At 40.5% G+C, this 12,740-nt stretch overlaps 1 non-coding gene across 1 annotated transcript; it reads left to right on the top strand.

The window, feature by feature from the left end:
* Nucleotides 1–5,603: 5,603 nt before the first annotated feature.
* LOC132534459 (U2 spliceosomal RNA) lies at nucleotides 5,604–5,793 on the top strand. The gene has a single exon (XR_009546184.1). It is a non-coding gene; the product is annotated as a U2 spliceosomal RNA (small nuclear RNA).
* The last annotated feature ends 6,947 nt before the right edge of the window (nucleotides 5,794–12,740 follow it).

The raw sequence follows: 12,740 nt of genomic DNA, 5'->3' as shown, positions 1-12,740 counted from the left end.
ATTCCTTGCATGCACGAGGCCTAGAATCACTTGCTCATAAAATAAAGAGCAGTTAAAAAGAAACAAAATGCTTCGTGGAAATAGTATAAGTAAAGAGGTAGATCCAGACTATGTGGCACCTGAGGGTTGTTTTTTTTTATAACGTTGACGATCTTTAAGCAAAAAAAGGGAGAGAAGAAGGGGAGGCACCTGTGACTGTGTTTTCTACACTCTTCTGAAGGGTCAGCAGAATGGCACCTACCAGGAAATGTATTGAAAAGAATGGTCTTTCTGCCGTCAGTAATATAGTGACTAGATGATTCACCAGCATTCACAAGGACATTCACGCAATCCACTGTCAGAAACATGCCTCTCAGACATTTAAAGAGTTCTGGACATTCTCAGTGAGGGAGATGGGAGGTCCCACAGCAAGTTCAACAGAGTTGTTCGATGTAGTAATTAGAGATGTCCCATGCTATTTCTACATTTAATTGTTCCAGTTACATAGTGAGGATAAAAATTCGTCAACCAAGCTTACTTTATTGGTTACACATGTAACTTTTACACTTTTAATCTTACACTTTTTAATGTAACACTTTAAAAAAAATCTACAGAGGAGGCCAGGAAACAGCTCACTCAGCAGGATTTTTTTTTTTTTTTATCAGAGCACTGCTCAGTTCAGGCTTATGGTAGTGCAGGGGATTGAACCTGGGACTTTGGAGTCTCAGGCATGAGAGTTTCTTTGTATAAACATTATGCTATTTACCCTTTCCCTTGTAAAACATTTTTTATTTACTTATTTAATGGATAATACAGAGAGAAACTGAAAGGGGTGGGGGTTGATAGGGAGAGAGAAAGAGAGAGAGACCTGCAGTTCTGCTTCACCACTTGCAAAGCTTTCCCCCTGCAGGCGGGAGCTGGGGGCTCCATTCCAGGTTCTTGTGTATTGTAACATGTGCACCTGTATACACTTTACCATGCATGAGGGTTCAGCTTTGAGCTCCCAGTCACCACATGGGAGCATTACACAGGGGAAACATCACTAGCAGTGGTATAATGCCACGACATACCTCTCTCTCTCTCTCTCTCTCTCTCTCTCTCTCTCCCTTTACCTCTCCCTCTCCTTCATTCTCTCCCTCTCCTCACTCTTTCCATCACTATCTTTCACCAGGAGTGGTGAAAGTGTGCAGGTGTAGAGCCTGATGATAACCTTGTTACCAAAATAAACAAATATACAGTCATTGTGGATGAGAACTAAATGCCAAAGTTATAAAACCACACAATTATGATTAGAAATTAAGACTCACAGTTTTGAAAGGGGGCCATCCAGTAAGGGGCCTTCAAATGGCTCATGGTCATTCCTCATTAACTTCATGGTAATTCCACCTTGTATTAGTGTCCTTGGACCTACCTAATTTAAGTCACAGAAGACAATAATTTGAATAAACCAGGAATAGCAACAAAGACGTTCAGAAGAAAATGAGGCTTTGAGGGCTGGGTGGTGGCGGACCTGGTTGAGCACACATATTACCATGTGAAAGGAACCAGGCTCAAGTCCCAGGTCCCCACCTGTAGGAGGAAAGCTTCATGAGTGGTAAAGCAGTGCTGCAGATGTCTCTCCCTCTAACTCCCTACTCCCTCTCGATTTCTGTCTCTATCCAATAAAAAAAGATAATATTAAAAAAGAAAATGGGACTTGGGTATCCAGAGTACAAAGCCTAGAGCCTAGTTGGGGGTGGAGGGAGTCAGGAAGCAGGTATGAACATTATCTGTAGAGAACTCCAGCTGACTGAGAAAAGTCAGAAAGGAAGCACAGAGTTCTTTGAAGAAGGTAGTACCTATTTCAAATACCAGGATGCAAATTCTTTTGAGAATTTCTGTACACTCCTGTCTTTTGTCCTTACACAGTGAGAGGCAACACCAGTGTGAGAAATCTGGAGCCATGAACAAGATTCTTAGGAGGCAAAGAAATCCAAGTGAAAGACCAATTTGGTTGTGTCTTAATGAGCACCTCATAAGTTACATTTAGCAAGGGAGACAGAGGAGTAAAAACAAAAGAAAAAAATAGAGAGCAAGGATCAAAAACAATCAGTTAAACAGATATCTGAAGTAGATATTTAAGTAGATGGGAATGAGCCACGGTAAGTTTTACATTTGATATCTGGAAAATTGAAATTGCCACAAAAGAAAAAAGTGGGAGTTGGTTAAAGTTAGTTCTAAAAGTGTTAAATCCAAAAAAATAGTCACAGTTGTGCAATGTGCACTGCCAGATACAGCTGTGCCCCTGGGATAGGGGGCCATCTGAAACAGGGAGCTGTTAGACTTTGTTGGCATTAGCGCTTTCAGAGTTTTCTGCTTACCAGCTTCAAAGCACACATTTCTTTCTCAGTAGTCTTAAGAGCCTTACAGTCAGGTTTTATTATTATTTTTTTTGCCTCCAGGGTTATTGCTGGGGCTCAGTGCCAGCACTACAAATCCACTGCTCCTGGAGGCTACTTTTTCCCTTTTATTGCCCTGGTTGTTTTATCCGTGTTGTTGTTATTATTGTTGTTATTGATATCATTGTTGTTGGATAGGACAGAGAGAAATGGAGAGAGGAGGGGAGACAGAGAGAGGGAGAGAAAGACACCTGCAGACCTGCTTCACCACTTGTGAAGTGACCCCCCTGGAGGTGGGAGCTGGGGCCTCAAACCGAGATCTTTATGCTGGTCCTTGCGCTTTGCCATGTGTGCTTAACACGCTGTGCCACCGCCTGAACCCCCCCCCCCATTTTTCCATTTTTATTTAATAGGGACAGAGAGAAACTGAAAGAGGAGGGGGGGATACAAGGGGGGAGAGAAAGGCACCTGCAGACCTTCTTCACCGCTTGTGAAGTGACCCCCCTGCAGGTGGGGAGCCAGGGCTCCAACCCAACTGGGATCCCTATGCAAGTCCTTGTGCTTCGTATTATGTGCACTTAACCCTGTGCACATAATACGAAGCACTGCCCGACCCAGGTTTTACTCTTCCTGTTAAGAAGGATTTTGTCTTTAACATGGGTTTTGTTAAGTATTATTATGAATTTTGTGACTTGAGAGATTCGTCAAACTGCTTCTATGAAATTCTCTTAACCCTCCCCTGCTGCCTCTCCATTTAAGTGGTCAAGAGAATCAGATACAGGTAAAATACTAAAAAAAAAAAAAAAAGAAAGAAAGAGAGAAAGAAAGAAAGAGCACGAGAGGGCCAGGTGGGGTAGTGTGCAGTGGGTTAAGCGCACATGGCAATAAGTGCAAGGATCTCTGTAAGGCGTAACCCCGTTTCGCCCCCGACTCCCCACCTTCAAAGGGGGTCGCTTCAAAAGCAGTGAAGCAGGTCTGCAGGTGTCTTTCTCTCCCCCTCTCTGCCTTCCTCTCTTCTCTTGATTTCTCTGTTTTATCTAACAACAAGGACAACACAATGGAAAAATGCCTCCAGGGGCAGTGGATTCCTAGTGCAGGCACCAAACCCCAGTGTTAACCCTGGAGGCAAAAAAAAAAGGCACCAGCTTAAGGCATCACAGCGCAATAATAAAACAGAAAGGAGGGCTGGCAAAATGTGGATGGTTAATGCAGTGCAAAACAGCAGGAAGTCAACACCAGACCTTGTTTTTATTAAAACTAATTGTTGTTTTCAACAACCATAAAAATTTTCCTGTAAGGAATAGTTTACCTCTGTTCAAAAATGTAGTTAATGTTGTTGCTTATTTCTAAACACTAGCTCTTGGATCATGTGCATAGCAAAGCAGGTGCACTATCCAGGTGAGCTATTTTACCAGAGGCAGAGGGAGAGGAAGGGAGGAAAGAGCCATTTCAAAATGAGGGAAACTGAATGCTTGACTGCATGTGTATTTTGCAGCCTTCCAGGATGTTGCTGACTAACTTGATTCTGGGTAAGAAAGCCAGTCATCCTCAAAAGCCTTCAAAAGCTGAGCTCTGTATAAAATGACTGCAATTAAGAAAGCAACACACAAAGGAGTCGGGCGGTAGTGCAGCGGGTTAAGCACATGTGGCGCAAAGCGCAAGGACTGGCGTAAGGCTCCCGGTTCAAGCCCCCGGCTCCCCACCTGTAGGGGAGTCCCTTCACGGGCGGTGAAGCTGGTCTGCAGGTGTCTGTCTTTCTTTCCCCCTCTTTTTCTTCCCCTCCTCTCGATTTCTCTCTGTCCTATCCAACAACAACAACATCAATAATAACTACAACAATAAAACAACAAGGGCAACAAAAAGGAATAAATAAATAATTTAAAAAAATAAAATTAAAAAATTAAGAAAGCAACACACCTTACAAAAGGATATTAGTTTATCATGTGTGTGATTTATCCTATGATTAGTAAACAGATTACTCTAGTGATAAGTTGTTAAGAATCCTATATTCAACTACTGCTACAATAGGGACAATTGATTAATTTGACAAAGATTCATGAGCATATATGTTTCCACCTTTGTGTGGCATGAAAACTAAAATTACAAATTCCATAAAAGGCACTGTGTTGGCATATTTCAGTGCAAAATTATGCATGGCTACACCTCTACTGCAAGTTTTCACAGGCTTAGAATTTTCTTATTAAGGTTGTTCTGCAACCTGCATTTTAGCAAGGGCATACAAGTGGATGGGAAGAATATGCTCAGGCAGACTAGTCTTGGTTTATAATGATGGATCCACTTCCACTGGGTTAGTGCTGACTTTCTCTTTTCTGTACTGTTAAGAAAAACATTGCTTTAAGATTATTATAATTAAAGGCATCTTCACAAGATAGTTTTAGATACATCACAAATAAATTATAAGCAAGATTCAGTTCAGAAGTCATTATAATATTTCCCATAAATTGAAAATGAAAAAAAAATGTTTTACATGCACTCCCATTTCCTTAACTGCCTGAAGCACAATCAGTCAGGGGACATTTTAAAGTTGAAATCTAGTGGAGGGAAGAGCAGGAGAAGAGATCGTTTTGGAGTTTGGAAAGAAGATGAACTATGCCGTGATAGAAGCAGATTACAAGAAAACTGAATTCAATCAAACTGTTGAGAGAATTAATAACTAACATGACTCCTAGAATACTGAAGGACTGAGAAACCAATGGCAGCAGTTTATCATGGGACTAAGGGATAAAAGCTTATGGACCCAACTGGGACGGTTATTAGAGTTTGTTTTAGAAAGAATTGGATCCCCAGGCTTGTTCCCTGGGTTAGAGCGTTTCAGAGATTACTTCCTTCTTGATCTGCATTTATTAGTTATTCTGATAGTTTCTTTTCAGAAAGATGTAAACAGATGATCTTCATGAAAGAATAGCAGAGCAGCTGAGGGCCAGAGTATTGTACAAACAATAATGGGCTGAATCAGTACCAGAAAATAATTGCTCACCAGGTAGAGTGCACAGCTTGCCACACGTGATGCTCTGGGTTTGATCCCAGGCACTACATGGGACCTCTACAGTGACCCAGGAGCCTTATGGACAGTGGAACAGTGCTATGGTATTTTCCCCCCCTCTCTGTCTCCTTTTCTTTTATAAGAGTTCTATGGATAGTGGAACAGTAGTATCTCTATTGTCCCTTCCCTCTCTCTCTTTTCCCTTACTAAATTATAAAAAAGAGAGAGAGAGAATTACGAGAATTGCTTCTTGGCCTTTTGGCTAAGATCAAGTATAGTATCTGTTCTTATCAGTTTAATATCTGATACGTCCTCTATCTGAGGACAATACATTAATAGATTTTTGGAGCAGGGAGTTGGAATAGGGGCTTGCTCCAACCGCTCCACGCATCGACCTGGTATTGCAGTACTTCCAGGAACAGTGTACCTCCTCAAAGAGAGAGAGAGAGAGAAAGGAAGAAGAAGAAGAAGGAGGAGGAGGAGGGGGAGGAGGAGGAGGAAGAGGAGGAGGAGGAGGAGGAAGAGGAGGAGGAGGAGGAGGAGGAGGAGGAGGAGGAGGAGGAAGAAAACACTGGGTCCATGCAATAATTCAGTAGTATACTGTATGCAAGAGGCTCTGAGTACATCCCTGACTCTATTTGCTTGTTGTTCTTGTTATTTTTTTTTCCCTTTTCTTCTTTTCACTGGAGCACGTCTCACCTCTGCCTTATGGTGGTGCCTGGGATTGAATCAGAAACCCTGAAGCTTCAGGCATAAAAGCTTTTTGAATAAATTTTTGTTTGTTTGATTGTTTGTTTGTTTGTTTTTTGGAAAGTCATTCAAAGACACCAAGGAAAAGGAAGATATGGATTACTGGAAACAGAAGATCTAATAATAGGAAAAGAACAGAAAGCTGGCCTGGGGAGATAGCATAGTGATTATGTAAAAATATTTTCATGCCTGAGGTGCCAAAGGAGCAGTGCTCTCATAAATAAATAAATAAATAAATAAATAATATCCGCCGATCACAACCTAACCAACGCAATGATGGCCACCTCAACATGCCTCACCTCAGACTGTGTCCAGAGACTTCACGTGTGACAACCCTTCAGCTTCATTACTCGGGTGAGACCTTTCCTTTTATAGTACACTCTAATTTCATCTCAGGTGGTTCACCTTCTAACAAAGTCCCATAACCTAGATATACACCAGTTTCTGTGAGAGAGAGCTTATGTTCACACGTATCCATAAACTACTGCAAAATATATACCTGAAAGCAGTAGTACACTAGAGTTTGCAGTGATTACCTCCCTAACACTTCCTCTCCACTATTCCAAGCTTGGGATCCATGATTGCTCAACATTTTGTTTGGCTTCGTATGTTAACTCTTTTTTCAATCACCAGGTTCCAGATGCCATCAGGATGCTGGCCAGGCTTCCCTGGATTGAAGACCCCACCAATGTGTCCTGGAGCTCAGCTTCCCCAGAGACACACCCTACTAGGGAAAGAGAGAGGCAGACTGGGAGTGTGGATCGACCGGTCAACGTCCATGTTCAGCGGGGAAGCAATTACAGAAGCCAGACCTTCTACCTTCTGCAACCCTCAATGACCCTGGGTCCATGCTCCCAGAGGGCTAGAGAATGGGAAAGCTATCATGGGAGGGGGTGGGTTAAGGAGATTGGGTGGTGGGAATTGTGTGGAGTTGTACCCCTCCTACCTTATGGTTTTGTTCTTTAATCCTTTCTTAAATAAAAAATTAAAATAAATAAATAAATAAATAATAAAATAACCCCAGAAAGTCCATGTACAATGGGGGAAAATGTTCCAAGATGGTAGCTATACCAAGAGCAAACCAACCCATGTCACAACATGTACCAATTATCTCGTATTGAATAACAACTAAACCCCAAAATGCAATGGCTGAAACAGTCATGAACTTATTTTTCAATGTTATTTATTTATTATTTATTGGATAGAAACAGAAATCGAAAGGGAAAGGGGAGATAAGGAGAGAGAGAGAGACACCTGTAGCACTGCTTCACCACTCATGAACCTTCCCACCTGCAGGTGGAGACCAGGGGCTTGAACCCAGGTCCTTGTGTTTTGTGACATGTGCACTTAATCAGGTGCACTACCACACAGTCACAACAGTGATGTATTTAGGTCACAGTTTTACTGGACAATTATGACTGATATTAGTTAGTCTCACTTATACTTCTGTGGCAGTTGGGCTGGATCCAAATGCCCTTATTCATGTCTGACAAGTGGATTAATGTTGGTGTAGCCACCTGAATGCCTAGGCTTTGTCTCTCTCTTCATCTAGCAGGTAAACCTTGCTCTTCACATGATAGTAAGTTAGCTAAAAGAGCCCCAGACACAAGGGATTTTCAACCATTTGCTAACATTCTACTAAGTAAAAAAAACCACCCAGTCAAGTTCAGAAACAAACTGTGAAGTGCACTCAAAGTTACACAGCGAAGATCATAGGTACAGCAAGGAAACAGGTGGTACTTTGTGTCTGCAATCATCACATTGTAAGATTCCCAGAGAATTATTCAGGAATATGAAACTGGTAAACTGTACTCCATGTGCCTGAACACGCTGAGAAAAGATTTAGATAATTGTGAGAGACTTTAGTGTTGAATTTGCGACAACTGTAGATTGCTAAGCAAAAGAAAAAAAATAGTTAATTATAAATTCTGAGGTTTACAGAGCACTGTTTGAGCAAACAAAACACTCATTATTATCAATAGTGGTGATTAGTGTTTATTTAGTTTCAAATTAGTCTGTTAACACTGAATATTGAACTAGCCAAAACTACAATTTGACTAGGGTAGCAGAAAAATGCAGAACAAATAATGGGCCAGGGAGGATTAAAGAGATGAATTCAATTTCCCACTCCTCCTCCTGAATGGTAAATCAAGGGATCAGAACTAAAAATCAGAAAGTCAAGAAGAAAGCAGGCAATAATGTTATCTAGAAAAATTAAGACAAACTCCAAAACAATCAAGGAAAAGGTGAAACTGCTTCCTCTGGTGAAACTAGGAAGAAGGAAATGATAGTAATAATGCCAGAACCTACCTCTCATAATAAGCCTCTTTCAAATTATGTGTATGCTGAATGTTTGAAACAAGATAGCAGAATAGGGAGAACCTGTTTTTACCTCTTCCTGTGATCACAGCAATGCTATATCAAAATGTGCATCAATCTGTAAAGAAACACATCTGAAACCCAGTTCAACAAGTTTTCACAGCATGGGACAAAATAGCCGCATTAAAGTAGAGAGGAGAAAGAAAAACACCTTCACAAGACCATATATATATAGTACCAGAACTGAGGAGATAGTATAATAGTTATACAAAAAGACTCTGTGACTGAGACTTTGAGGTCCCAGATTTAATTCCCATCACCACCATTAGTCAGAGCTGAACAGTGCTCTGGAGATGGAGAAGGAAAGGGTGGGGAGGAAGGAAGGAAAGAAGGAAGGAAGGAAGGGAGGGAGGGAGGGAAGAAGGAATGGAGGGAGAAAGGCAATACACTCTCTAATTTGTGAAACTATACTCTGGGGAGCAGTGCTGAATCCCAACCCTATACTCAATAATATGGAATGGGAGGCAAATGCAAATACATAAGTAAATAAATATAAATTTTATACTACCAAACAGAAGTATACAAATTCAATTGAAGTGATTATAGAGTTCAGATAAAAAATTATTTGAGGTCGTTGCAAATAAACAGTACCTTTCTCCAGTATCAAAATGATTTCAGAATATATAATTTAAATCTTCTACCCGGTGAAGGAAGTACTAGAGAAATTAATCACTGGGGGACCAGATGGTGGCACACCTGGTCAAGTGTTCACATGACAGTGTGCAAATACCCCAGTTCCAGCCTGTGGTCCCCACCTGCAGGGGGAAAGCATCACAAGTGGTGAAGCAGTACTGCAAGCGTCTCTCTGTCTCTCTCCTTCTCTATCTCCTCCTCCCCTCTCAATTTCTCTCTGTCTCTCTATCCAATAATAAATTTAAAAAGAGAGAGAGAAATTAATCACTAGGATGAGTATAGTGAAAGAAACTGTTTCGGGGTGCCAGAGGTAGCACACGCGATTGAGTGCACAAATTACCATGCACAAGGACCCAGGTTCAAGTCCACAGTCTCCACCTGCCAGGAGAAGCTTAGCAAGTGGTGAAGCAATGCTCCAGGTATCTCTCTGTCTCTCTCCCTATCTCCCCTCCCTTCTCAATTTCTTGATGTCCTATCAAACTAAATAAATAAATCAGTAGAAATTGTAAATATATATATATTATTTCAAAACATCATCTTCATGGCCAGTAAGGAGCTCACTTGGGAGAGTATCTACTTTGCCATGTACACTATCCAGATCAAGCCTAGTGCCTATTGCACTGGATGGAAGTTTCCTCTCTCTCTCTCTCTCTCTCTCTCTCTCTCCTGCCAACACACTGGGGCTTGGTGCTTACACTACAAATCTACTATTCCCAGCAGTCATCTTTTTTTCCTTTTTATTTGATAAGACAGACAGAAATTGAGAGCGGAGGGGGAGATAGAAAGGGAGAGAAAGAGAGACTGCTGCAGCCCTGCTTCACTGCTCATGAACCAGCCCCCTTCATGGGAGGGACCAGAGGTTTGAACTTGAGTGCTTGTTTATTGTGTATATGCTGAATGAGGTGCACTACTGCTCAGCCCCTTTTTCTCTCTTTGTATCTGAACTTTGACCCCAGAACATTAAGATCCTGATATATATTAGAAATATTACTTCATTATCAATTACCCCATCCTCCTTCCTTTTTTTTTTTTTTTGCCTAACAGAATAAGTTAATATTCTGGGGATATTATGTGTTTTGACTATAACGTAATTCATTTTAAATCTTATTTTGAAGGGTGGAGAGATATCATAATGGTTATCAAAATTCTTTCATCCCTGAGGCTCTAAGGTTCCAGGTTGAATCTGCAACAGTACCATAAACCAGAGTTGGACAGTGCTTCTGGTAAAATACAAACAAATAAACAAAAAAAGAACTTTATTGTGAAAACTATTTACTTCACTCTTAAAACCAGTAAGAAGGAGCGTACATGGAAGCTACATGAGCAGAAATAAGAAATGTCGGAGACTACAGGCACTAGTACAAACTGGACTTAATGGAACAGTTTAGAACTTCTCTCAGTGGGTCTAAAACCTCCACTGCTATCTGGTCAAAGCAACCAAGTTTGAGAGACTTTCTTTGCTTATACCAACATACAGTCCTCTTTGGTCCTTTTCCCTGGACTTGATATTCTGGACTAGTTCTGTTCTCAGTTGGGGTTGGATGTAACCCAGGTACAATAAATCAACAATTGAACAATAAATTCAACAGCTGAAAAATTCAAATCAGTGAACTTGAAGATAGGGTAGAGAAAACCATCAGAAAAAATCAGAAAAAAAGAAAAAAGAGAATTAAATAAAGATAACTTACATAAGAGAGTTATAGGATAACTTCAAGAGAAACATCATTCATATTACCAGGGTCCTGGAAAGAAAGGAGAGAAAGAAAAGGAAAGAGTTCTTATTTAAAAAAAAAAATGATAGCCTAGATCTCCTCCAAACTGAAGGAGATAGACAATCAGGTCTAGGAAGTTCTAGGAGTTCCAAACAAAATAAACTCCAACAGACACATTATAATGAAAATAGCAAATATCAAAGATAAAAAGGGAATCCTAAAAACAGAGAAAAACAGGGAGTCGGGCGGTAGCACAGCAGGTTAAGCACAGGTGGCGCAAAGCGCAAGGACCGATACAAGGATCCTGGTTCGAGTCCCCGGCTCCCCACCTGCAGGGGAGTCGCTTCACAAGCAGTGAAGCAGGTCTGTAGGAGTCTATCTTTCTCTCCCTCTCTCTGTCTTGCCCTCCTCTCTCCATTTCTCTCTGTCCTATCCAGCAACAACGATATCAATAATAACTACAACAATAAAACAACAAGGGCAACAAAAGGAAATAAATAAATAAATAAATAAATAAAATAAAGGAAAAAAAGCAGAGAAAACAAATAGTTGTATATAACACTATCAGTAGACTTCTCAACAGAAATTCTAAAGACCGAAGGCATGATATTCATGATATTCAATGCTTTGAATGACAAAAAGGTCTTCAACTAAAAATACTCTACCCAGTTTGGTTGTCACTCAGATTTGAGGAAGGGATAAAGAATTTTTCCAGAATAATAACAAACTTCTCAGAAACTGTGCAAATGAGAAGAGTGGAGAAAAAGTTAATGTGGGGGTCAGGCAGTGGTTAAGCTCACACATTATAATGTGCAGGGACCCAGGTTCAATCTCCTGGTCCCAACCTGCAGGGGAAAAGCTTCACAAATGGTGAAGCAGTGCTACAGGTGTCTCTCTGTCTCTCTCTCCCTGTCTATTTCCCCCTCTCCTCTCAATTTCTCTCTGCCTCTATACAATTTTTTAAGTAATTGTATACTTCAATTGTTTATTAATTAATAAGTAAAAATTTAAAAGAAGTTAATGTGGAAAGAAAAACCTCTCCAAACTGCGTATATGTATATATAATCAAAACATCTTAGGATGTGAAGGAGATAAACTTACTCATGAAAAATCTATAGAAACTTCCCTGTAAGGAAAATTTAAATATTTTCTTTAGGCAGAAGGAAGATGGCATAGTGAAATTCTTACATATACACAAAGAAAAGAAAAGTGTTGGAGAAGAAATAAAGAGAAAGAAAATAAAAGAACTTTTCCAGCAAACAACCAGTTAAAAAGATTTGTTGTCTTCAACTATGGTAGCCTAGACTTGAAAAGTTGGCTTTCCATCCAGAAAACAAAAATTACAACAAAAAATCTCAGTGAATTTCATAAGAGAACATCTGGAATTTCTGGTTAAGAAAAAAAAAAAGGAACATTATTATCTGATGGTTGATGATTGCACATATACAGTGAGAGCAAGAAGGGATGAAGAGAAAGGCTCAAGCTGAAAAGTAGCACTGCCAGCAGGCACCATGCTCACAGTTGTGTTAAATCCATGAGAGAGATATAAAGGGCCCAACCTAACTGCTCAGGACCAGAGTGGCTTAAGTCAAGGATCTTGGTACTGCTACTTACAGCTGTAGAAATTACAGCCTCGGGAGTCAGGTGGTGGCGCAGTGGGTTAAGTGCACATGGCGCAAAGCGCAAGGACCAGCCTGAGGATCCCAGTTCTACCCCCCGGCACAAGTGGTGAAGCAGGTCTACAGGTGTCTACCTTTCTCTCTCCATTTCTATCTTCTCCTCCTCTCTCCATTTCTCTCTGTCCTATCCAACAACGGTGACATCAATAACAGCAACAATAATAACTACAACAATAAAAACAAGGGCAACAAAAAGGAAATAAATAAATAAATAAATAAATAAATA

The sequence above is a fragment of the Erinaceus europaeus genome, chromosome 18 (genome assembly GCF_950295315.1).
Source record: "Erinaceus europaeus chromosome 18, mEriEur2.1, whole genome shotgun sequence".
In the NCBI taxonomy this organism is placed as follows: Eukaryota; Metazoa; Chordata; class Mammalia; order Eulipotyphla; family Erinaceidae; genus Erinaceus; species Erinaceus europaeus.
The sequence above is the reverse complement of the archived record's forward strand: the minus strand, read 5'-3'. Positions and strand labels throughout refer to the sequence as shown.